Consider the following 27,622-nt stretch of genomic DNA (forward strand, 5'->3'; position numbering starts at 1 on the left):
GATATGTAAACCCTCCAGCAAGTTTTGCATCTACTCCAGGCTTTCCTCCCTGTTGGACATGCCCAAAAACCTTCAAAGGAAGGCACCCAGGACACATCCTAATCAGTTGCCAGAACCACCTCAGTTGGCTGCTTTCGACACAAAGGCTCAGCGGCTCTACTCTGAGCTCCCTTTGGATGCTTCTCAGACTGAGCCTAGCCACCCTATGGAATACAGTCATTTTGGCTTCTTGTATCTGCAATCTCAGTGTTTTGGTCTCAACCCAAAGCATATGACCATAAGTGAGGATTGGACGTAGATCAACTGGCAAATCGAGAGTTTTGCATTCCAGCTTAACTCCCTCGTCACCACGACGGTTCAGTACAACATCAGCATTACTTCTGACGCTGCGCCAATCTGCCCGTCCATCTCACACTCCATTTTACCACCACTTGTGAACAAGATCCCAAGATATTTAGACATATTTGCTTTATAATACACCGTTTTGGCAGTTTATTATGCAGGTTTCTGTTAATTTAGTTTAGTGATGACATCATCAGGTTTTTGTTTTGTTTTTTTACTTCGAAAAGTGACCTCCACAACCACAGAAGACATTATATAACTGTTTTCACATTCTGTGTAGTACTCCGTCTGATGGATAACTTCATGTGTAAAATTGCTGGAGTTCCCCTTTAAGCTAAGCACCATTAACACAATCACCACTTAAAAGAAGCGTTTTTATTGCTATGTGTTCATGAACTTACAGTATGTGTGTATATTTATGTGTACAAGCATGTACCATCCATTGATCGTGCACAATATTTAACAAGGCCTCCTTGTCTTCCTTATTCTGCCTTTAACCTGTATTTTACATAAACCACTGTTTCGTGTGCAATTAACTTTCCGCGCAGCAAAGTATGTGAATGGGGGGAAAACTGATGGGGTTGATGAGAGGCAGTAATTGAATGGGTGAGTAAAAATGGGTAAGGGGAAAAGATAGAGTCGGTGAGTGAGGGAAACAAAGAAGCGGGTCAGGGAAAGTCAGTGAATGTCAGCACATCCAAATCAGATGCCAGGCCCTCACCCATGACCTTGGCACAGTTGGATTTGCAGTTCTGAAAACAGTTGGTGAAAAGAAGAGAAATGGTCTGTTCTAAAACCTCCATTATGAGTCACTGTGATTTACCTTGTTGCTCTTGTTTTTTCTTTGTTTTTCTTTTTTTCTTTTTTCAGTGCAAAAAATCCTGAAGTTTAAACTCTGCCCTCCTATTTAATTATAACACAAATCTAGATGTTATGTTTGTGCTTATTTTAAGGCAAATGAGTAAATTTGACCTTGGATATATTTAAATGAGCTACAGTGTATTTAGCTTTTTAGCTACTTATTTTGGCCCTCCTCTCACTCTGTTGCGTGTGTGAATGTGTGTGAGCTTTGTTGTTGTCCTTCATTTGTCTTCACTGTGGTTTGAGTCTGAAGTATTTATTGATGTTGGGAGTTGTTTGTAGTACATTTTTAGATTTAGACCTGTCAGACAGTAATATGTTTCTGTTGATATTTCAAGACATTTGTTGTTATTGTTAGTTGTAACTATTGAGCTTTGGGAGGTTTTTCAGCTCTGTGGAATGATTGTTAAGGTTTTTGTAAGAGGCTCAACTACTACTTCTGTGTAAATGTTTGGCCACTCTGTGGCTGTCAACTTGTTATCATGCTACACTGGACCTCATCTTTATAGAGCTGTAAAGGCACAATGGAATAAAAAAATACTTTTTCACCATGTCACCCAATTTTCGATGTCATAAAATATACTAATTTAAGTTTTTAAACCCCTCGGACCAACAATGGATCCATCATTGCAATTGCAAATTGTGCTGCCTGGCATCATTTTAAACCACAGAACTTTATTTTCAGACCTTTAACTTTGAATTCTATAGAAAGGTGCATCAAATTATACATTCACAACACATTATGCAGATCTAATGTTGTGTTAAACATGAAATATTTTAGCTTCTGAGAAGTATTGTCAAAGATACAGAATATACTGTTTTCTGCAGCACAATGCAATGTACATGATGGTTTCTATGCAAAGGCCCGCTAAGGAAGCTAGGCAAGCTGTTTCCCTATATTCTTTCTTTATGCTAAGCTAAGCTAACCAGCTTCTGGCTACAGCTTTATATTCAGTGGACATGGATGTGAGAGTGGTATCAATGTTTTCATCTATCTTTTCACCAAAAAAGTCAATAGCATAGTATATTTCCCAAAATGTACACATATTCCTTGAAGGCCATGCTAAGATCTAACCTTAGTTTCTGATGCAAATTTAACACAATCATGTCAGTTTCTTTGTGTATAAAGCCAAAAAGCGGTTGAAATACAGCCACTGCCATCTGTTGTATGTCTGCCTAACACATTTATTGTACAATGTAAATGAAAACATACTTTTACTCAAGCTTGAGTTCTTTGTGGTCACATTATCCATGAACAACTCTGGAAATGGTTTGAGCAATCTTGAGTACATTTCCATCTTGAATATAATGGTGTTAAGCACTGATTGTAATGAAATCATTTCAGCCAAATGGCGCTTCCAGTTGTAAATGGTGTAAACATATACTTGGTACTTATCAAAGCAAATATTGTAAAATACCACCAAATTGTTCAGATGATTGAACAGAAATGATCCAGATTGCAAAAAAGATTTGTAATACTAGAGCTAATCTAGCATCTTTCAAAACATTCAACAATGCTATACTATACTAATAATAATTGAGAATCTCAAAAGATGGTATCATTTACACTGATCGGACAATGCAGCAGCAAACAAGGGTTCTTTTGAGAAAAGGCCCTTCCCTTTATTTTTTTCATTCTCATTCAGAACTCAGAAATTAAATAAACCGTTAAATTAAAGCAATCAGGCAAGCATTGGTCCATTAGAATTCTGTTAATTTTGGCTTTGCTGCTAGGTTTTGGTTCCTAAATGTCAACTAAAGAGCCTTCAAATGTGGCCAATCCACATGTTCATCCAACATTCATCCACACTTACAGAGCAGAGCCAATATGACCAACATTTCCTATTTATGGCTTATATTTTACATCCTTATTGAAATCCCTGGAGAGGCATATTCATGGTTCTGTGCAGAGGTCAGGTTTCAGCCTTTATTGCCTAGGTAAAGAAAACACACTGAAGAATGTTTCAGGCCTGAATGATTGTCAGGTCTTACAGCGGCGTGAAGACAAAACAGGAAGGCCCCTGATGTTTTTTTACTAGCAGGAATCACTAACTGTGCCAGAGACTTTCTCTTATAAAGCATACTGTATAACCCTTCTGGATCCTCTGCTTGGTTGGCATGTTGTCATCACCAATCTAATTCTCTGTGGTTTGACTCTTCATACGAGTGGGGCCCTATGCTGCTGTTGTGTAGCAGTCTGAGTTGGTGTGATCCTCCACTGTGCTCTGGTAACTATTTTGCCAGTCTTTGCATTTCAGTGGTGGTATTTTTTCAGTTTGTGCTGCTGTTTGTATTGGCAAAGGTTTTCCAGTTTATTCCTCTGTGCAGGACGCTGCCTGTTTGGGATTCTATGGCATTAGAATCCATTCAGTTGCCTGACAGGCAGGTGACGCTGAACAAGGAAGCTAAACAAGGCCAACATGGGCAGCTGTCCAACACCACAGCTGGTGGAGACAGTACTTTGTATGGACATGGTCCACAGCACACCCTGGCACTGATGACAATGTAATAGGAACATTACCGAGCTGTTCAAGCACAATAAAGGGACATTAAGCAGCAGCATGAGCACAAGTTGCCAGTGTGTCTCTGCTATCCCTTCATTTTCTAGTGGTCAAGACAATTCAGACTTAATAGGGGGTATTGAAAGAGTAATAGTTTCATCTGTAGAGCCAAAACTTTAATTATTCTCTGACCCTACTTCAGAGGGCAGCATGAAATGGCTGTTCAGTTTGATAATCATTTTCTACTAGTGTACTGCAGGACAGTTGCAAAGAAGTCACAAAAGCAAATAGACACACCATGATCTCTCAAAATTTGCAAAATCCCCCAATTTTCTCTGATAAGTATGGTTACATCTGTTGAGCACTTGTCTGGAACAATGACAGGACTTTTTCAAGAAGTATGGAATTCATTATGCAACGGCAATCACATGATATCTCTGTTTTAATTATTGTCAGTAATTTAAGGGGGTCGTATTAATCATAATCAATGAACTATAAAGTTTTGACCGCTCAGCGACTGGCGAGCTACATGAAGATCATCATCTCTGAAGAGAGATTGATTTAAATGACATTAGCTGTATTTAATCTAATTTGCAGTCATTTGTTGAAGTTAACTCTAGGTATGTGGAAAGAAAATATTTAAAGTGATAACAGGTAGCCTGCTGTCTCTGCTCATTTTTCATCTCAATTTCACTGGGGTTAGAGCCAAGACACACACATCAGCCACTCTGCCTGACTAAGTAAGAAATACACTCAGACCTGAATGCACTACCAGTGTTCCCACACTTCTGGAAAATCTGAAAAAGTTGTGTCGTTTTAAAATTGTATTTTCCAGGCCTGGAAAAAATATGAAATGTAGAAAGGTTTTGAAAAAGCCATATAATTTAATTTCATTCTCTCTTTGAATTCAGATCAATTCTGCAGAAACATAAGCTTATTTTTAAAATACTCTAGGTAAATAATGTTGGTTGCACATTTTTCTTACAGAAGTCTAATAACATACTGTATAACACATACAAACAACAGATCAAGGCCTTTTTACTAATGCAATCCTAACAGAGTGCCATGAGTAGGTGGTGAAATCCCATGTTAGGAGGCAGGAGGTCATGCTTGTTATTTTTGAGAGGATCAGTCCCAGTGTTACTGAGGCCTTACTGATGTCTTTTATATAGTGCAGACAGGTCCCCCTGGTTTTTACAAGAGCCCTAAGCACCAAGTCTGCAGTTGTCAGCCCAACCCCTCCAGAGCTGTGGGCCTCTGAGATGGGGCTGTGAAGGTCTCACAGGTTGCTGAAATTTAGAGTGATGGGACACATTAGTTTTTTCAAATAATTTGAATAGCGTATGTCTTTGCACTGAGTATGATGGAGTGATGAACAGTGACAATATTCACTGTTAACAAAGAGCTTATGTCAAACACTTAGCCCACCTTGTTTGCATGTGTCATGTTGGTGGAAACAGTTTTAGATCATTATGAACTAACAAGGACAAAGCATTAAACCCCTCTGTGTTGGAGACGGTGTGCACATTAAACTTTGATCAATTTTTTTATTGATCCCATATATTAATAAAAGGATCAGTGTGTAGGATTTAGTGGCATCTAGCGGTGAAGTTTCATATTGAACACCGCTAACATCTGTATTTGACGACCTGGGAATAAGAACGGGCTATGAAGTGTGTAAAAGAACCAGTGGCCCTATTTACAGCCAGTGTTTGGTTTGTCCGTTCTGGGCTACTGTAGAAACATGTTGGTTCAACATGGTGGACTCCAAGGAAGGCGAACTGCGGCTGTCTCATTCTAAGGTAACGAAAACACAACAGATATACAGGAATATATTCAGGTTATTATACACTAATGAAAACATACCTATGGATATTATATTCCATTTTTGCCAGTAGGTCCTCGTAAATGTTACACACAAAGACATCCATTATATTTTCTGACTGATTTACTTGTGTCAATAAGTAGCGAGGGTAGAACTATTCTCCAAAAGCCGAATGATCCTCCAAAATGTAAAGACTGTTTGGCCATGATTTTTTAGTTATGTGTATTCACTGTAAACTGATTTATGCATTTCAGAAAATCCTCCTCATACATTTTGGAAATATAATTTAAATCTTGCAATAAGAAAATCAAATATCTTACTGGCTGTTCAATGGTTTAGTCCTACATAGGCCTTTTTCACAGCATATATTTTGACTGGTAATGGTAGAAAAATCTAATAATATCAACAATGGCTCTTTTCTACGACTTCAAAGTCTCCTGGAACTGAAGCAAATTAATGGAATTCAGCCACTATGAATTTTATTATTACACCTTTGTTTTTCTGCTGTGTTTTGTCAAAATGTCTTCTGTGAAAAACACCCTGTGCAAGCTTCTTCTCTAAGCAAGTGATCCTAATCCTAAATCCTTTGTTCAAACACCTGCTTCTATCAGTGTCTATATCATGATCCGTTTAATGGTAGCATTTTGACATTTGACACTAAAAATGACATTATCTTCCACAAGTGCAATTTCCTCATACTATTTTTTAGCAGTAAAAATAACAAACATCGCAAAGTCGATTCAGTACAGTAAGCCATTTACTTTGGATTATCATACTATACATGTCTCAAAATGTGAAACCTAGCAAGCTGAACTGTGGTCTATTTTACAGTAGGTTTCAGTGCTGCAGTATGTTTTAACTTTGTATAATAAAATGACTCAAAAGATAAACATTGAATTCAGTGAATAGAATGAATCACCTGCTTTAATCAAACGGGACACGAACAGCTGGAAGCAAAGGAAAAGAAAATAAAGCTGTAATGCGCCTTCCTCTCAGTTCCAGGAATATATTATGCAGTTATTAGTTAGCTACTTGTCAACCCTGGATGTGGGGTGGGGGTAGACATTGATGACAATGATGACCTCACTAATGACAACAATTATGATAGTGTGATAGATTAATCCAGTCAGAAACACTATCAAGGTGACTGGCTTATCCTGTTGCCACTAATCACATGCTGGCATTATGCTTAGACAGACTGATTGTATTTAACACCCCTTAAATCATCTTAATTATGGCCTGGCATCACACACAGTGGCGAGGCAATACAAACAGCTCTAACTGGGCTCTCATTCTCTTTAGACACACCACAGCAGGGTGATGAGCTGATTAAATGGGATTTGAGTGTTTTCTAGCCGAAGTTTCCAGCTCACTTCATCGTCTTTCATTTTCTTATACCTGTAACAAATTTGGCAGACCCTAACAAGGAAGATAAGATCAGGTAGCCGTATCAGCGGAGTGTGCTCGAAAGTGTAACCAGAGGCAGTGATGCTTATCAGGTGCTGCGGTGGAGGAAGACTCTATACTTTGGCAACAGTTGAGAGGATTTGTGGTGTGCCGACAAGCAGCATGTGCTCTCTTTCTCTTTCTCTCTTTGTCTCTGTCGCTCTGTCTCTCTTTTCTCTCTCTCTCTCTCTCACACACACACACACACACACACACACACACACACACCTGCTCATCAGCTATTTTAATCCCTTTAGTTGAACACACGCCTACATATGCACTACCATGCACATTCTTATGTGAATGCACACAGAAACACACACACACACACACACACACACACACACACACAATAATTGCCCTGGTTGATTACAGTGTGCTGAATGTGGCAGAGGTGGTAGTTGTCGGTCTTTGTCCTGCTCTGAGGTAGCGGCATCGCTGGAGTTGTGGGTGGGCTTGCAAGATTGTCATGCTTGGCAGATGGTAATTTGGGGTTGAGTCTGCGGTTAGTATTGGGGTAAGGATATAAGTTATGGCCGGTGTTGGTTTGACTAGGCGGAAGTCAGCAGTAAGAAATGGTAGCTCAGGCCTTCTCTCTGACTGTATACTGCACATTAGAAGACTCTGTGGTTTCCTCCTCTTCACACTTTTTCCTTTCTTCATTCTTTCTGTTTTACTTTCTTCATTCTCCCTGTTTTTGTTTGTCTTTCTGGATTCCTTGGAGGAAAAAGAAAGATGAGAAGGACATAGAACAAATAATAGGGGATTCTAAGAGACAGACAGCGAGTGAGACAGAGGGGTAGAGAGGAGGGAACAGGACAGGGCAGGAACCAGGGAGAGGCAGTGTTTGAAGTTAAACAAAACTGGTCCGTATCCTGAGGAAGTGACTGTTGCCAAAGACAGGGATAAAGACAGGACTGTTCCTCATGGTCTGCGAGTGCACATGATTACATGTGCACTGTGTGTGTGTGCTCACATGCATAAGAGTTTCTATTTGATAATGCCACTGTCATACAACACAAACCCCATATTTTAGCATGCAGCCATGGCTCATTTTCACTTCTATTGCTTCTGTTCCCTGTTACATCGCATCCTGCCCTCTGCTTACCCTCCACTTAGCTTAAATTAAATTAAGCTCTCTAAAGGTTCGCATTCACTGCTCGTCTGCTCAAAGCCCACAGGGATGTTTTTATTTTCCCTGGGTCCATAAATGAGGAGTTGATTGGGTGCTAACAAGGAGCACTTTATGGATTTCAGATAACATCGCTGTGGCTGAGTAATAGTGGTTCAGGATCTCCAGGGTCATATTAGTTTGAATAATTTGAGATTGTGTGTGTGTGTGTGTGTGTGTGTGTGTGTGTGTGTGTGTGTGTGGAGAGAGAGAGAGAGAGAGAGAGAGAGAGAGAGAGAGAGAGAGAGAGAGAGAGAGAGAGAGATCTCTTGCACGTCTGTGTATGTGAGGATGGTTTTTTATATGATAGAAAGTGAGGACTCAAAATAAGGGTCCCCACAAGTACAGCAACATGTGTGTTTTGGTGTGTCTGTCTGATAGTGTGAGGTCAGGGAGTTCAAAGCTTTCCTCTTCTGTGCATCCTAACAAGATGGATGAGCTGAAATGTAAATGTATGCTTGTGGTTTGAGGTGTATTTGCATGGATGTGTGTAAAGATACTTATGGTGGGACACTGAGGGTGTGTAGAGTGGTATTAGCTTTGCCGTAATGACACACAGTGGTGGAATACCACAGCCACCCAGACAAAACTCGCCCACCGTAGCTGCTCGGGGCACAACATACTCAGAGATTACACATTAGTGTGTGTGGTTGTGGGGTGTGTATGCATTCCCACCTCAGTCTACAGTTGTCTAGACTCTCTAACAGCCCCGTTGTGGAACGGTTAATCAACACAGCTGATGAAGCGGTAGAAATAAAAGAGAGCAGGAAGGATAAAGTTCACGAAAGAAGTTTTGGAATGAGAGACAAAAGCAAAACTCCTTTAAGAGAGAGCTTGTGGAGAGGCCAATGAGACATGCAACGACTGGCTACATTAAGTATGCGCTATCTGTCTTGGAATGATTATCGACTTCCCCATAGATATTGAAATAGGGATCAGTGTGGTTTGGGTATGATGTGAGTCGTGAAACCAGTGAGATGGTCTTCCAACAGGACGTGACTTTCAAACAACCAGATAAAACATTTTACAACTGAATTAAAGGGCTGTGTCCCTCTCAGCAGATAGCATGATGAATATACCCCAGGCCAACTGCCAATCAATATTGATTGTCCTCTCTCTTGTTCTGAAAAGTTCTTTGTTTTCTGGGAGCTGTCAGGCTGACTTCACACAGGTTTTGGAAGGCTTTCAAACCTAGGACCACATGCCTGACAGGCTGGATATGAGGAAAATGATTTCTCAAAACCACATCTGATAGCCTAATGCACATCTGTTTAATAGCAAGAATATTGCATGTTTAATGTGTTTGTGTGTATGAATACTATATGCACAAGTGTATTTCTCTCTCTTTGCGTCTCTATATGTCCGTGTATGGAAATATATAAGAGCTATCGCTCAACATGTTTTCCCTCACTGTAGAGGCTCTACTGCCTGTTGTGACTCAGAGACTTGGAGAGGATGATAGATAATGTCCTGTGTGTTTAGTAATTATGCAGTCCAGCCAAACTGTTGCTCATTCATATAAAAGTTACTTTCCGACTCACTTTTTGGTTAGCATGTTTCTCGGGCACATATTTATGGGCACAGGCATTTTCTTTGGCACTGGCTAGCTGTAATGTTTTTAGTGTGTGTTTTTGTTCAGGAAATAACTCTTCATTCTCATGCGCCCTCAGAGATTCATCTGTTTTGTTATTTGTCTGACAGACACAAGATCTCTGTCTGTTTCTCTGGCTCATATGAGAAGCTCAGCTGTATAGCAGTCACACACACCTGTTTAGATGCATGGATGTCTGTGCATGTCTTAGGGAACGGTTAGTACAGAGACGGACAGTGACATCGAGGGACTGATCGGTGACGAATAGACAACATCAGTATTTTTGTCCTGGTCTGTGCCTGGCTGGAGCAGTAGTGCAGTCTGGTTTTTACTCTGTGTTTATGATTTTGGCTATGTGGGTTGTGTGTTTGTGTCTGGACAACAGCAGGACCCAGAGGCTTTGAGCGTGATAGAGAGGTTAACCGAAGCATAGCCAGAGGTCTGGAGTCTGGGTTTGCGGACTGGAGTGTTTTGATGGTTTGTGTTATCTGGATTGAGAGCCCAAAAGCTTACGAAACGCAGCTAGGGCCCTTGGGGGGGGGCTTAGAGATGTGTACACTGCGAGGCTGGTTTGCCTACATATATGACAAGTGACGAGGACAGATAAAAGGTGTTAAGAAGCTCCAGAAGAACATAAAAACCTAGAAAACATCAGCGAATGCCATCCTGGAACTGTTTATGCTTACGTCTGTTCTTGTTCTGCACAATAAGCAGAAACACACAGACACCAACATGCTGTGGTGTGAATATGCGCAGGAAGGAAAAGGCATCATACTGTCTGAATTAGTTATAATGAGATATGTGTGTGTGAAGCTTTCCAGATAGAATATATTGAGAATGGCATCAATGGTCCATGCATCTGATTCATTGGTCCACATGGGGTGCTAATGCAACAGAAAGGTCATGGCTAGATCATGCTGATGGAAAACTGTAGGCCATTAAAAGCCTGCAGTTCTCCAGACAGTGGTGAGTCACTGGTGGTTGATTTGAAGGTTAACAGTAACCATTCCTTGTGAGTCAAACATATCTGGCTTTGCTTGGGTGAGATTTTGGTTAATTGTGTGATAGAGGAGTTGGGAAAGTCTGTAAAATTTGTGGTAGATTGTGCTTTTTGATATGTGCCTTTGTATACATGTTTTGTGTGATTCATTGTTGCTCATTGTGATGACAAGTGGACATTTGTTTTTGATGCTGTATTTGACTGGAAAAGGCACAGATTATGCAGGTCCTGCTCTGGGTGAAAGAACAGAGGGAGGGTGGGGCAGAAAACTTGCAGGGTGAACAAGAAGGGGGTACATCTGGTGTGGTTGTTTATTTACCCAGTGAGGGAGTGACAAAACAGCTTTCTTTCATCTGTTGGCTCTACTGGTTTATTTGTTCAATCAATACTTTAATCCATCCCTTTTTCTTTGTACCACTTTTTTCCTTTTTCCGTTCCAGTTTGTTTTTGTAACAATAGTTGGAGCCTGAATAAAGATGCTGCGCATACATAAAGAAACATATTGCCAGACAGTCTTGTGTAACATTTAGCTGATAGCATTTAATGAATCACTTTGTTGTTATGGATGAGTCATGGACCTGAAACATCCAGATTAATTATGTGAATGAGACATTAATACTACAGTCAAATATTGTGGTGAAAGTGTGGCCGACGGGTGTACCTTTATCTGTAATGACCCTGATTCACTTCAATCATGTGAGCAAATGAGTAAAGGTTTTCTTCATAGAATCTTTACCAAACATTCATCTAAGCCTTTATCGCATTTTTAGTTGCTTTAAAGAAATCGATCAACATTTGGGGGAAATACACTTATCAGCTTTCTTTACAAAAGTAAATCTCTTTTCCAAAGGGAGACCTGGCCAAGACAGCACACCAGTTATAATTCAAAGTAAAAATAAATAGGTTTTACAATGAGACTGGATCATTAAGATGCAGTTAGATCTGAAGATTGATTCCAATGCCTGTACAGTAAGTATGGAGTCAGAGCCAGGAGATGATTAGCATAGCGTAGCATAAAGACTGGAAGCAGGGGGAACCAGATAGTCTGGTGGTCTGCAAAGTTAAAAAATACACCAGATTTCACCTCTGAAATGCGCTGATTAATATGATGTAAAACAATTAGTTGTTTTAAGGGGTACTTGTGTGCTTTTAGGGACACAAGACAAATCTGAAAGGTCTTATGGGGGGGAAGAGTTCTTTAGTAAGTTCTCTTTAGTTGAACTGCTCCCAACTCATATAGGCTAGACCAACCAGTGATGAGGAGTAGAAATTGGTTTTCTTTAAAAGGTCATAAGCCAGTAAATTTAATAACTGCTGATTTAATCCTTAGTGCCCTCCAAACTCGACATTGAGTTGGGGCAGGGCACAAAGAGGACACACACGTGATTCTGTTTATACTACATTGAGTGTCTGCATAGGTGTGTCCACACATGTGCACACATGCATTTTTGGTTGCACATGTGCAGACCCCAGCGGACATGGAGAGATGACAACATTTTGTATAATTTTAGCTTCAGCCTAACCTAAAATGTTTTTTTATTGCTTTTCCTACTGTAATTTTAACCTGACTCCAGACCTCAAAATCCATCGCCCACATCTTAGATTTGTTCAGCGATCCATGAAAGTCTGGTATAGACCCTTTTCACAGCAGGCATTTTGGACATAGCAAGAAAAGCACAGGTGTAATTGACAACATTAAAAATGACTTTATTCAATTTAAGTGAGATATTTCCTGGTGTTATTACATGCTGGTTCAATGGCTTACTATGACACTTGATCGAACTGAGCCACCCTTTGTAGGTGTTTCACCTGTCCTTTTCCAGCTATGATGAGTAAATTGGGGTGGCAGTAGCTCACTGTGTAGGGACTTGGCTTGGGAACCGGAGGGTTGCCGGCTCAAGTCCCACAGAATATGGAGTGTGGACTGGTAGCTGGAGAGGTGCCAGTTTCACCTCCTGTGCACTGCCGAGGTGCCCTTGAGAAAGGCAACCTAACCCCAAGCCTGCTCATGGGGCGCTGTTAACGTTGCAGCCCCATCACTCCACCATCTCTCTCCCTGTTTGCATGTCCACAAGTGCATGAAGTGTGTATTTCAGCCTGTGTGTGTGTGTGTGTGTGTGTGTGTGTGTGTGTGTGTGTGTGTGTGTGTGTGTGTGTGTGTGTGTGTGTATAAAACAAAACAGTGAAAAGAACAATTTCCCCTAGGGGATTAATAAAGTATATCTTCATTGTCTTCTTCTAAAAATCTCTTTTGTGAAAAAGGTTTGTGCCCTCTATGCAGTGGACCAATCAGAGTATAGTAGTTCTTCTTATATAGCTTCCCATCTACTTTCATAAAAACCACTGAACCACTATTACGTCGACGGAATGACAATTCCTAAATGATTATAATTTTTTTGATCAGCATGAAAAAGATATCAGCTTCTAGCAACCGCTACCACAATCTCGGTGTTGAAGACAGAGATAACTTGCTACTAGTTATTATTAGGGGTACTTAGGGTACTTTTAATTATTAGGGGTACTTAGGGTACTTTTAATTTGACAAAGAGATGAAAATTGCATGTTCAGTTCATGCAATAGACCTTTTTTGCTGCAGACATTTTGAATATTCTAGTGGAAAAGCACAAGTGGAACTAATAGCATTAATGATGGCCATGTTCCATTGTTATATCCCAGTTGGCCATGTCAGTGAGTCTGCATGCACTGATACTGACACTGACACACCTAAATGGAGTACAGCCATTATTAATGTTATTTGTTACACCTGTGTTTTTCCTGCTATGGCATGTCAGAATGTTTGCTGTGAAAAAGGCATTAAGTCACACAATCCTGTTGTGGTGGAAAAACATAATGTTGGCATAACATCTCTCCACAGAATGAAATATGAGTTCCAGTGTTCATGCTCTTTTCATAATGAGAGCGACTGCGTTTCCTCACAAAATCATAAATCTACTACAACAAATGACACAAAGAAGAGTAATTAGACTCCTCTGAATAGAGTGGCTATCCAAATCTTCTTCGCATGATATCAGCTGAGTGAAGAACATGTGCAGCTGTTACACAGACTGTTGATCTATTTTTTTCCCTTTTTTGCCTGGTTTCCACATCTCTGTGCTGAGCCGTGAACTCTGAGAGTCCCCCAGCTCTCACATTGACTGTTTACATTGAATATAGCACTATTTGGCCTTCACAATACATCCACACTCCAGCAGGGCTTTCCCCTGCCGAATTCATTGAGAAATGTTTACTTTCACACTCTAACATGCTGGGGTGGTCTCATAGCACAAGGTTAATGGGCATAAGTTGCAAGTGCTCAACCGTCTGTATACTCAAATGTAAACTCAAAAACACAGTCGTACAGAGGTGTGATATCAAATTCACACACAAAACAATGTACATGTGCTAAAAATCAAGGTTGAATTTAAAATTATTGTCTGGCTATTAGTGCGCACTGTCTTACCTTCCACTGGGAATTCATATGGAACCTTTGGTATGTGATACAATATGTGGCAGAGATGTTGTAGCTCTCGTTTCAAACATTAACAAACCCATTTCTTACTGTGTGAGTGTTTGGCTTGTATTTCTGGGAATGTATTTTAGTGTACCGTACAGAATAAACCCTTTTTTAGGATTTACTTTGGTTGTACTTTTATTATTACTCATACAGCATAATAATTTTTACACATGATCAATCTATACATGATTTCAGCTCTGAATGAAAAAAGACAAGAATATCTCATTACTCTTTCCTGGTTTCTTTGCGCTGTTATTAAACTTGTGCATTATGGGTTATAAATCTACACCCGTATAAGGGGGTTATACTAAACATTTTTAATGATGGAGGTTCAGGATCTTTCTTAAGGACAGTTAAATGGGACACAAACTAGCTTTTGTCAACCTTGGAACTTTATATTGTGGTCTCACTTAGTACATAGATGTGCTTTAGAAACATTTGCGAGAACAGTTTCTGAATTCTTTTGCAGCAGGAATGATCATAAAGGTCTTTGCAAGGTCTTGCACTTTCATGTCTAGTTTAGACTCACGTAGTGCATTTAATAGATGGACAGGGTGGACTCATGCTTTTATTTAGGAGATAAATACCTTGTGGTTACTTTGTGAGGAGTCAGTTGCAGTGGGTTCACTAAGTTTAGGTCTGAGATAAAATAAAAGTGTTGTTTGCGTGTATGCACATTTGCATGTCTGACTTTGAGGTTTTTAAAATCTGTGAGCAAGCGTCCTACATTCTTTGGCCAAATATTTGGTGAGTCTCATGGGGGGTGATGTAGCTGTGTGAGTCACAAGAATAAACATGAAGCGAGCTCACCTACACCCACCAATGAAATGTGAAGGATATTACCATTGCAAACACACAGACATGGCTGGTAAAGTCTTGCAAGTTCCCAGAGACACAACACACATCAATACATTACTCATAGTCCTCTCTCTGCTAACTTCTTTTGTTCTTTGGGTCTTTTTTATTTATTCTCTTTAACTCTGTTCAGGTTGAGGCCACATGTGCCTTGGCGGAGCTTTGAACCTGTGTAGGATTAAGCGTGTCTGTCTGGCTGGATTCATCTGAAAACAGGGCATGGCGCTGCTGGGGCATCTGACTCTTTCTGCCCTTTAGTCAAAAGTTGTTTTCCATCCAAAATGTTCATGCAAATAAAAATATCTTTAGTGAAAAAACATGAATGGAGTTAAAACATTTCCACACAATGAAGAATTTAAGCAACTGTTGGGTTTTTCTGGTGACGATAATGAAAATACAATGGTGAAGTTGATTATGAATTAAAAATATTCTTCACATTGTCCCTCATATTCCCACCATGCTGTTAAAAATGTCATATGGCAAACAGCGCTGCATGCACTGTTTATGAGACACTGTTGTGCATTAATTTGAAGATTACAATTTCTTCAGACAACATGAAATGTGACTAATACCATCTGCCATAAAAGCAGAATCCCAGTGTGTCCATGACTAATCAATTCTGAGAGGCTTTCTATTTTAATTACAGGTGTGTTTTCCATTTCCTGAGGTGTTGCCAGATTATTCATTTCATCATATATGATGGAAACACATCTAATTTGTGGCAAATTTCTTGCAACGCCGTTTGCGTGAATTTCATTCTACTATTAAATCAACAGCTAAATGCAAACGTGCATCATTTCTATTCACTTTAGGCGAGCACAGTGAAAAATATAGTTCATTCCAAGCTCTGTTTAATTCTTTCCAGGAGGTGAAAGAAAGCCTGTGGTGGTTAACCTCTCATAGTTTTAGAGAGAATAAACAGTAAACATTGTGAATAAATAAATAAAACTGTAATAAAAGTGCTATAGAGGAAGTTTTAATTATGCGCTGGTTGTTATTTTTTATTTCCAGTTGAAAGTGGAAAACTCCAATATCAAAGGCAATCAAAAGAAAACAAAAATATAGAGTTCACAAAATAACCTCAGAAAATACCCCAATTTCTTTTCCAAGACCACAGATTTACATTTTATGAACCATATTTAATTTACTCTCTCTTTTGTTTATAGGTGGCATTTCCTTTCACAAAAAAGCTGACTGACAAATGACGCAATCAATGGTAAGGGCAACACACACCTGGTTTAATTCATTCTAAGTGTATATCTGTGAGTGACTGACAGCGTAACAGTCCACACTATATGACAATAGGAGTTATAGTGTGATACAGCCGCTCGTACAGAAAGGTTTGGCATATGTTTGTTTTTTACATGTATTCTCAACTTATGAGATTCCCCAGTGTTTGATATAAAAACGTAAGTGAAAATTCGTTTGCGTCTTCTTGTCTATCTCCTCCAGGAGTTAACGCCCATCCCTGACCACAGCCAATAGGGTATAATGCATGGTTGACACTTTGCCCCGCCCTGTGAGATGTAAATCTTGTTTTTCTCTGCTGACCACCACGCTCCCAGGAAAAGACAACAGTCTTCCAAATGACACGGTTGTAGACTTCCGATTACAGCCCTGTCACTTAATCTACCGACTGTAAACACATGATGGAGAGACAGGCAGAGTGACAGAGACAGTTAGAGAGAGAGAGAGAGACAGACAGACAGATGTGCTGGGGTGCATGGGCTTCTTTTTGTTTGCCTCCAGATGTCAGATCTTTGGTTAGAGGGGCAAACATAAACTTAAAAACCGACATGATGCCTTTGTCTCTCTGCACAAGGCCTTTGGACTTATGGGGGCTGAGTGAACATAAAAAACAGTAAACATAACTCATAACTTTCATTATCGAGATGTCATTACATTGTTACTATGATTCACTTGTGTTTCTTTCTTGATCTTTTTGTCTTGTAGCAGCAGCATCTATAATCTGTAAACATTTTGATCCCTGTGTCACTTTGTCACATTTTATCATACTTTCTTAATCACATATACTACAGTACCTCCTTCAAAATATGTTCAAAATGAGTTTTAAATGATACATTTCTGAATTATGGCAATCCAAATGATTATTACAATTGTTCCAGCCATCCACAGCATCTTTGTGATCCTGTGGCTTGTGAGAAGACAGTCCTAGCGCTGGCTTCGTCTTGGCCTCCTGACCAAAAGTGTGATAATTTTAGACTCAAGTCTCTCACATGGTCTGGAGCAAGGACGGCATTTGGAAATAAACTTGGAATTTAGCTTAATTGCAGTTTACAGATTTAGGAGGGGCAGCGTTCTCTTCTTTATTTTCTTGCATAAATAGAGAGTGACTGGAGGCCAAAGACATGAGGTTTCAAAGCCACAAAAGAGGTTAAAGAACGTCAGAGGCAGTGAGGACACTTTTGAGCCTGGCTCCTTAGCTCTCCCTAAGGCTTAGCCATGCTCTACCCCTAATGTGAGATCCTTCTCCCCACTCACCAAATCCATCAGATTTATTATTTCACCCAGACCATAAGGTCTCTGCAGTAAAACTCGACAGTTAGTTTTTAACTGCTTTATGCACAGCCAAGTTACAATGTTTTCTTTTTTCAGATGCTAATTTTTGTTGTAGGAGGTGAAGGAGGTTTCAGCCGGGACTTTTCCACATTTTTGTTCTGCTGGATCTCTTTACAGCAAATGATTTGCCCTCTGAGGTCTTCAATCTTTGACAGCTTCTCTGCACACCCCCTTTGGGTCCAGATATCTCTCATTATTGTATGACCATTATGTGTAATTGCTCCCTGTCAAGTATTTTTTCATCTTTTTATCTAATCCTTTTCATTTTTACAAAAACTGACTCCCTCACTGGATAAAGTAATTTTTTTATGTTTGTTCATATCTGTGTGATGAAATAGTAATACACCTAAATAACATCTGAGGCTATGTTTTATGGTGTGACAGTTCGTGTGATTTGTAGCTTATGGACATGATGGAATTGGAATTGTTGCTGGGATTTAGCAAACGGGCGGAGGGAAGAGATGTAATGGATGCGTTTCAGGTGGTGTACCAGGGGACAGGACATAAACTGTGAACCACTTCAACAGATTAAGAGTCTCCTTGCTCCCTCTCTTGCTGCGTGGTCTCTGGGTGTGAATGATTGAGTATCTAGGCCTCCCTCATGGTCAAGGCTGCCGTAATGACAGAGATTAGATCGAGATAAATCTAACATTAGAACACACAGTGCACTCAGAAAAACATTTGTACACTTGCATTAATGCAAACCTTTACAGATGCAAACACACACAGAGATACATCTGCACACTCACACAAGCAAAACACACACACACACACACACACACACACACACACACACACACACACACACACACACACACACACAGTGTGCGTTGGATGGAATGCCTTGTGCAGCTAAGATTAAAGCACTATTCTAGAGACAAATGATGAGAAAAATGGCCGTTATTATCATGCTCTGCTGGAAAATAGACTATGCCATCTAAACTGCAGTATGTCCACATTAGCTATAGGCCATCACTGCCTCAGACCTGGAAACAGTCACTTCAAAGAGAAGGTAGATCAAACTCAAGAAAACAAGACCTCGACATGGGGCATGCATCACTGGAGAAAAGGGGGCTGTTAGACAGGTATGTGGGTGATGAAGAGGCTTGCTGGGAAGAATAAGTAATATTCAAGGAATGAGACTGTCTTGAGATAGGATGAGTGTGTAAGCTTTTGAATAGTCCCATAGGATAAGCGTAAGACAGTGTGTGATTTGGGGTTGACTGATTCAGGGAGGAAATGGTGAGTGACTGGGGCCTATGGAAAAATGTGTTTAGTAGAAAAACAGGAAGAAAGGGAGGAAGGATGGAAAGAGTGAATAGTCTGTAGAAATTATTCATTTCACTGGTGGAAATTTCAGGTTGGCTGATAATGTATCTGTGTAAAAGTTCATGGCTGGATTAGTATTTAGTATTAGGATTTGTTTGAATGATTTGAGCATAAGTCACTGAGTTGTGTAAATACCGTAATGTTGTAAAGTAAAGTCCAGTGTGTAAGATTTAGTGGCATCTAGAGGTGGAGTTACAGATTGCAACTCCCTCACCTCACCCTCCCCTTCCAAGTGCGAAGGAGAAACTACAATGGCCACAAAACGTGCAAAAAACTCAAATGCCCCCATCTAGAGCCAGTGTTTGGTTTGTTCCTTCTGGACAACTGTAGAAACATGGTTCAGTGCAATTCACCTTTAAAATAAGAGCATGTGTGACTGAATCATTCAAGCTGTTTAATTGAACAAATTTTTAAATTGTTTAATAATTCATTCTGCCCTGCTCAAACTCAGATTTGGCTGTAATTTAAAGGAAAATTAACAGTTTATGCTGCTTATTATATATATTATTATTATTATATATTATATAATCTAGAAAGCGTTACATTTAATCCAAAACATAATAGCCAGTGTAGTAAATTGTATATGAACTGCTTGTTTTAGACACTGTGACCAGCCATAGTGAAAATGATACTGTGCTTCTCTCTCCCTACACCTATCATTAGGCCTTTGTAACACTATTACTGGCAGTTTACATTCTAATCCTCCCCTGTTCTTGTTTTTGACATCTGGAACTGCAGTCTTAGCATCTGTCAATCTAACATTTTGTATATAGTATTTAATGTTTGCCATCCAGAGGAAGCCCTTTTTAGTGGAGTCTGTTTAACCTGTCAGTGTGAATGGTTTGGAGAAAACCTTGCAGAAGGATTGGTGTGAGCCGGTTTAGATACTGTGTTTGTTCTTCCTGTGCAGTAACCCAACCCCTCCTTGAGAGCATGCTGGGTGATTGACAGGTGAGAGTGATTCTGAGGGTTATGAGGCGTGCAGACCTGAGGGGTAAGACCCAGTTTCATGACCGGACATGCAGGCTGACACTCCAGTCTAATATTTGCTATTGACAGACATATGGTTTGTGAGTGTAGGGAGGGTGTGGATCTCTGACCGAGATTACACTGTGGAGCACATAATAATGATGATGATCAATCAGTTAGACTTTCCCTTTTCTGAACTGTGGCACAGAGATGAATGCATCATATCGATTTCATCATAAAACATAACAGGGATTTTATTTAAAACCTTAATCTTTCAAACATTCAAGGAATTGTGTTCACATTTTACAGTTTATTGTGAAATAGTATTGGCATTTACCAGGTTTTTTTTTTGTTAAAGTGTGACTTTTTCTTTTCCATTTTTTTGAAATTCAACACAATAGAAGAGTGAATATTTAATATTATTTTGCCATCACTCTGCAACTCTGTTTATTTCTTCACATCTAACAATGGAACTTAAACTAATGAATAAAACACAGGCCTCTTTAACCTCTTCCCATTCCTGTAAAATTATCCTAAAATACCTATCCAAAACATACCCAAAGTGAAGCTGTTCTTGAACCATTTGGAGCACATGCATGGTTTTGGTCTCTTTTGAAAGGTAGCACAGTCCTAATCACTGTAAGTGCCACTGCTACTGGAGTAATATATGTTGGAACACCTTTTATTTCCACCTGAATATTTCTTTTGCAAACATGTCTGTAGATCTGTTATCTAAATATCCTAAATTTCCCTTTTCCCATTTTTTACCATGCATCTTTAAGCTTTGACTATCTGCTGACACTAGCAGTTTTCAACAGAGCACAGGCACCTTATCCATCCCATGAGGATCTTCCTCAACTCTCATTCAGGTAGCCAAGATCGTGCAAAACATGAGTATGATTAAGGATATCCAGGTGACTCTTTCTTAGTAACTTTTTTCCACAGGCTCACTGAATGCAAGAATGCCTTCAGATGCCATTGGTTTTCTTTACGTGCTTGAAATAGAGCTTTATGAGGTTTTTTTTCTGCCATATGTGAACAAAAATCCAACTTTTTGGTTCTGTTTACAATAGCCTCGGAAGCTTCATATGTTTAAAAGGAAGCCCAGCCCATGTTTTAAACACTGCTGTAGGTTAATTGAGGAGTGTGTATCCCAGAGATGACCCCTTCGGTTCTGCCCTCACCCTCACCCTAACCAAAACCCCAACAATGTTCAAAATACTTCCACTGCATTACTCATTGCAGAAATTTAACTCATGCGTAGTTTTACACCAAGGGTTAACCTTTAGCTATAAACTTAAACAGGTAAATTATATGTCTCCAAAATTACAGCCTTTATGCAGCTTTGATTTTACGAACTGCAAGATGACCACAGTGAGTAATATAACAATGAGAGCTGCATACTAGTGAGCTGAATGTAGCTCTGGCTTCAAAGTCTAGTACATTTGAAGAGGAATATAATGACTACCTAAATATATATTATTGACTTGGTGCCATTTTGTTTAGATATTGGAATACATGTCATGTAGCCTATGCTATATAAAACCATCAAACTTAGTCCCAGGGAGTTAGTCAGAATAAGCTCCTGCAAGACAATACCTTCAAAATCCTACAGTAGTGCCTTGATCTTATCCCTTTCATATTCTTTAAATATTCAGTACCTTCTGTTTGTGACCATAAAGTAGCAAGTAGTAATGGGTCTATCAAATTAAAGCTATGAGACATTTCTGTATTAAATGTCTATATTTTTAGGTAATTTTAACTGGGACATCTAGATGGGTTTTTTTTTTTGGGGTGATCAAGTTTTTTTTCAAGGTTAGATTGACAGGAAATTGTCATCATGTACGTAATAATATATATGTGCATACAAGCATTCATCAACTGCCTGACAAAGGGCTCTGATTTGTCCCCCCAGTCTTTTAAGTTCCCCCTCCTCCCAACCCTGGATGGCGCATGGGTAAAAAATTTAAAAATTATGAAAAAGCACTAAATAATACAAAAACATGAAAAAAACAAAACACAATTAACAAGTAAATTCAAGAAAGGCAAATATATACATATATATACAAGCAATGAAGACCATATCTTGGTAATGGTATGAATATTTGTGTATAGTCGCATTCATTATTTCACTAAATATATAAAAAGAAAAACTAGATAGATCACCGGGACATCCTTTGTGCACAAAACAGTGCCAGAGAAAACTGGTTTATTCGGTATTAATCACTGGGTCCATTTGTTTTGGAGAGGAAGAGGCCTCTGCGGACGATTCGGCTTAGTAGAAACCTCCTGAATGATGAACACTTAAGGAATCCTAACTGGGAAAAGCTGACGGAAGTGGTGGTGAAGCCCATGATCCCATGCTACGTCATCAAACTTTTTGTTATTGTTTTGATGTGAGAAACCCCCTAGCACAAGGAGACATGTAAGCGGAAGCACTGATATCAACACTGATTTCCTGCGCATTTTGTTCACATTTTCTGAACGACAACTCCAATATAAAGCTGTAGATTAGACAAACATCATATAAATGTCAGTCTCATATTTCTGATCAGCAGAAACCTTCCACTACACTTGTTAACAGTATAGACAGAAATTATGTATTGTAGACAATATTATCTTGACACCTTAAACAATATGTGACATCTTTTCTTCGCATTATTTATTTATTTTGTTATAGTTGATAAGTTAATTTTTATTGTTTATTGTTTTTTTCTTCCCTTTATTTTTTTTATTAAGGAATCAATATTGAAAAGTTTCGACTGGATAATTTCCAATGACCCGCAGCATGTGTTTATTTTGGTTCTTTGTTTGCAGATTTGGATTACTTAATGTTTAATTTCAGTTACCATGAACCTTCTTTCAGACTGCCCCTTTTCTTGTGTTTTTTTTTTCCCTCTTTTTTTTTTGCTGTCACTCATCTCCTCAGATGACATGATATTAATAATACCATCAGCACCAAGCTAGGGCTTGTTGAGGTATCCCTCTTACTCTAACACAGAATATTCTCTCGATATTGCTTCCAGGGAGAAGTGAGATCATCACCACTTTCTGCACATATTTTGGGACATACATGTAGGCACACACAAATACAGTCACACACACACACACACACACACACACACACACACACACACACACACACACACACACACACACAGCAATTCACACTGGCTCATTGTACTGTCTTGTACCTCCATTACATGAAAGAATAATACAGCAACGGCCCATTCTGTCAAAAAACAGCATTCACATGTCATGTCTCTCTCTCACCCTCTTCCCCTCAATCCCTGTGATGACAGTACATTATTCAACCCACTAGGAGCGAGAATGTTTTGTTAAGGAAACCATGAAGAAACTAAATGAGAATAAATGAAAAGCTAAGATTTTTTTGTAGTGATGAAACTGAACAAAATATGACACAATGTACCAAGGATCATAAAAGTAACAGAAATAATCACAATCTGATAATTCTGTTATAATTGTAATCTGCTGCACTATTAACATCATGTGCACTGCTTGTATAGGTTAGTTTTGTAGCACTTGGACTAGCAACAAACTGAACTTACCAATGAACTGAAGACGGTCCGAATCAGCGCTGAATGTTGCGGTGGTATGAACAGTGATGCTTTCACTTACTGAAATGCTTTTTAACAGCAATGTGACCATTTGAGAAAAAGAGTGAATATTTAATTAGTGACTACAAATCTTTGAACTGAACTGAACAACATGCTTTGCATCAAATTTCATGACAATCTATCTGTCAAAACCTTTCCCTCAAAACTGCACGTTGACCTCATGTGAATTCTGTAGTCTGTAGTTTTATCTTCTGGGACCATGAATGTCTGTACAAAATATGATGGAAAACTATTCAGTAGTTGTTGAAATATTTAATTCTGGACCAAAGTTGTGGACTGACAGACCGGCATTGCTGTCCCAAGATCCACACCACTTTAGCGCTTCATGCTTTTTTTCTCCTCCATTTCATAAAGCAGTTTCTGGTGTAATAAGTTCAAACGGGCTTTATCGCTTTTTCTTATTTCTTTTTTCAGACGTAGCAGTCTGATGGTAGAATCATTCTCAAGCCAAATAGATTCCATATGGAGAGAATGTCTTACATGACAATACATTTTTCTAAGATTAATGTAAAAGATTATTGGTTTCTTGACTTATTTTGCCATTATTAATTATCCACTATGCACTCACTGCTACTTTAAAGTAATTGTTCCCAACAACGAAACAATTAAACAAGTCTAATAAAAGACCAGAAGGGAGGTGCTTCACACAAAAAAGTTAAGTTTCCGTCTTTTCTGGATTCTTTATGTCCACAGTATTGTGCCTTGAACTCAGTACCATTATATAACCCCAGATGGTTCTCTGGCGCCTCTGCTCATCTGTAACATGTTCATGGGTCCAGTCGGCATACACACCAGAGAAAGCCGTCGGGCCTTTGATCTCTCTCCCCTACTGGGCCTCCTCAAAAGGGTGAGCGTCCTCAAGCTTGTCCAGCCTGAATGCATCCAGCTGGATCTCCTCCAGGTCTGATAGGGAATGAAACGCTATTGATCTAATTCAATGCATCTATGGAAACAATATGTCACCTCAGGGATAAGCGATGGCACTTGTGGGCTTCTCAGGTAGAGCTGCATCCATGAGCACTTGTGCGCTGCAGGTCCAGGTATTGTCTCCCTCTGTAGGCCTCAGTCCTAAGGAATGCCAGTGGCTGCCAGCTCTAGACAGCTTTTCACATTTTTACTCCTAGCAATTCACTCCAAAGGCAGAAGAACCCTCATATCTGTGCCATATGCTACACTGTGGAAAGTGCATGCTCAGATGTTTAAGCACAGTGGTATTAGGATTTGGTTATTTTCCTATGGCCAGCTTTAATGTCAAGACATTTGTGAGGTGCATTTAGCTGTGTTGATAGATGACCATGAAGAGAGGTAGATGTTTTATATGATACCAGTTCACTGAAAATATGCAGTAGATTATCGTGTCTATATATACATATGTGTCTTTTTATGTGTGTGTGCATAGTAATACATCTGTGTGCATATGTGTGTGCATATGTGCACAGATCTGTGTATGTGATCCAGGGGGTAAAGGACAGTAAAATATCGTGTTGGCTTTACTCTGTTATGCTCTTGTTGTGAGTCTCAGTGAGAGGAGGTTGGCTTGACTCTCTTGTTTTGGATAATTGTACAGTGCCGAGGTCTGTGGTCCCCTTCTCTGTCTCCCTGTGGCCAAGGCTGCAAGAGCCATATTTAGGTTGCACGTCCTCCTCATCCTATCCTGTCTCATCCCCATCCTGTCCGACACACCCCCACAACACAGCAGGGGGCAGACAGAGGGACAGCAAGTGGTCCAGAGCCCAGTCTTTATGTGCCTAAGGAAACTGTCCTATGTTACTACAAGACTTCCCTTGACTTCTCAGTAGTGTTCAGAATCTTTGTTTTGGACCTGTTTTGTGGACATAAAGTTGCATGGTTTGGTTACATAAATGTTTTTTAGGGAGTTTATGTAACCAAAAATATTTGAAACCATGCTGTAGCTGTACTAGTGTTATTTTTATTTTTTTCTTTGCAGGTTGTGCTCTTTTTTTCTGGGGTTATATAGGGCAGTGTTTTTCAAACTGGGGTCCGAGGACAAAAGGAGGAATAGAGTATTTAAACTTTTAACACATCTTTTAGGAGTTGGAACAGCAAGGAAAAGAAATAGGGTGGCCGTTTTGACTGATTGAAGTTTCATCACTGATTGACAATGAAGACATTTTTATTTTCAAACCTAAAAATAAAGATTTACTCATAGGAGAGACCTTAAGACAAAAAACAAATTTGGGGTCTGTGGTCCAATCTACTGCTGGGTTACTCAAAATTAAAAAGTTTTGTCATAGGGCATTGCAGTATGTTTATGAAATGAGAGTAAGTTGTACTGTAGATGGTCTGACTTGAGTGAAACTTAAATTACGTGCTATATATATATATAAAACCATGAACTGGGAAACTCAGGGCTGCATTTCTGGGGGCGTGTTGCTTCAGGTACCAGTTAGACAATAAAATACAATCCAGGAAGACTGGTTTGAGTTTGAAGCTTCATGAGATCCTAAAACTTAACATAATATGAGGAAGGACTTCACAATTCTGGAAAGTTCTCACAGTGGCAAACATGGCTTGTCGTCCATAGCAACAATCACCAGATAATATGTTGTCCAAATCACAAATGTGAAACATGGCCAACTATTTTGCTGGATGACGGTGTATAAAAAGTGATGGAGCTAGTCACTTTTCAGGAGATCTGTAGTTTTTTCCCTTATTGTGTCACTCTTTACTCCTTTAAGTAAAAGTTGTCCTTTCATGTGGTGTGTGATTAAATCTAGGGTGGGCCAAGGGAAGCTCCCTCGAATGACTCACCACACTTCTCCGCCTCCTCACTCCACCCTTTTACTTCTTAGGTTCACCTATATAGTAATACTTTATATTGCTCACTACTTGTGATTTTTCACCCTTTCATCTGTAGAAATTGCCCTTGAGTTTCATTTGTAATGTTTTTGACTGACTACACTCACAAACAGTATGCAGAGTGATTTTAAGAGAAGATATACCCCCAGGACCCCATGCACCTCAGTGGATGTATGCCACTTCATCCTGAGCAAGAACACTATCTGATCATTCCTTTAACAATACCCTAAAGTTGCTGCAGCACTTGCGTGAATCAAAACCAGAATATTAAAATTTGAATCAGATGCCTCTGATTACATGTGGCCATGGCTAGTACACTTCTCCATAGGTTGTCTCTTTTTTATGACATTTCTTTATGTCTATCATAAATATAGTGAGCATGTGTGTATTACTGCAGATCCATGGGAGATGGGTCTATCTCTTTGATGATAATGTATGAGATATATATCCATCCAGAAGCACAAAGCTCTAGCTTAAGGGAATGTGACTGTTTGGAAAAGGAGGACCTGTTCATGCTTCTAATATTTCTCTTGATACTGCTGTATGTTTTAGGTCATTCATGAGTCATAAAGATGGATATTGAAGTCACTCTTTATGAAACTGTCAATCAAGTGAAGTCATAGCTAAACCATGGTACCACGCATAAAATGAAAGTCTGTTAGTGGTAAACATAGATTCTTGTGTGCTGTGGTGTAATCATGTGTGGTTCTCAAGCCACTGCCTACATCAGCTCGCCTGTCTCCTGCGGCAAAGAGTAGTAGGAGCAGGTGCTGCTGTAAACAAAGGTGCAAAGGAGAACTCTTTCTCTGGCTCACTCTTTCTTTTTTCCTTCTCTCTCACTGGCTCTCTTCTTTTTTCTTACATATGCGTTTTCACACTCACACACTCCTTCACCTTCTCTTTGCCTTTTCAGTTTAGTCACCCAATGAAGAATTTATCGCCGCTGGGCTTGGATTCCAATTATTATCTGCTGAAATCACCCATGTAACTCACATGTTTTATAGCTAGAGGGCTACATTTCTATTTTTCTTTATTTATATACTCTTCATCAGGGAGGGTATTTAGTAAATCCTCATTCTGTGACCCTTTTTCTTCATTTTACCTCTCTTTAGGTGTTCCCTGTGACTCTGTTTGAACTGATGAGTTTATATGCTTTACTGTGGGGCACATGATAAGGTCA

General features: G+C 39.4%; 1 protein-coding gene across 1 annotated transcript in view; it reads left to right on the forward strand.

Moving 5' to 3' along the window:
- The window catches only part of LOC127353510 (zinc finger protein 469), a 184,827-nt gene that overhangs the window by 88,844 nt on the left and 68,361 nt on the right, over positions 1 to 27,622 (forward strand). The window contains exon 5 of the mRNA XM_051382764.1: positions 16,273 to 16,322. The gene's annotated coding sequence lies outside the window, so the exon portion shown is untranslated. The remainder of the gene's footprint in view (positions 1 to 16,272; positions 16,323 to 27,622) is intronic.

This window comes from Dicentrarchus labrax, unplaced genomic scaffold (assembly GCF_905237075.1).
Source record: "Dicentrarchus labrax unplaced genomic scaffold, dlabrax2021, whole genome shotgun sequence".
Taxonomy (NCBI): Eukaryota; Metazoa; Chordata; class Actinopteri; family Moronidae; genus Dicentrarchus; species Dicentrarchus labrax.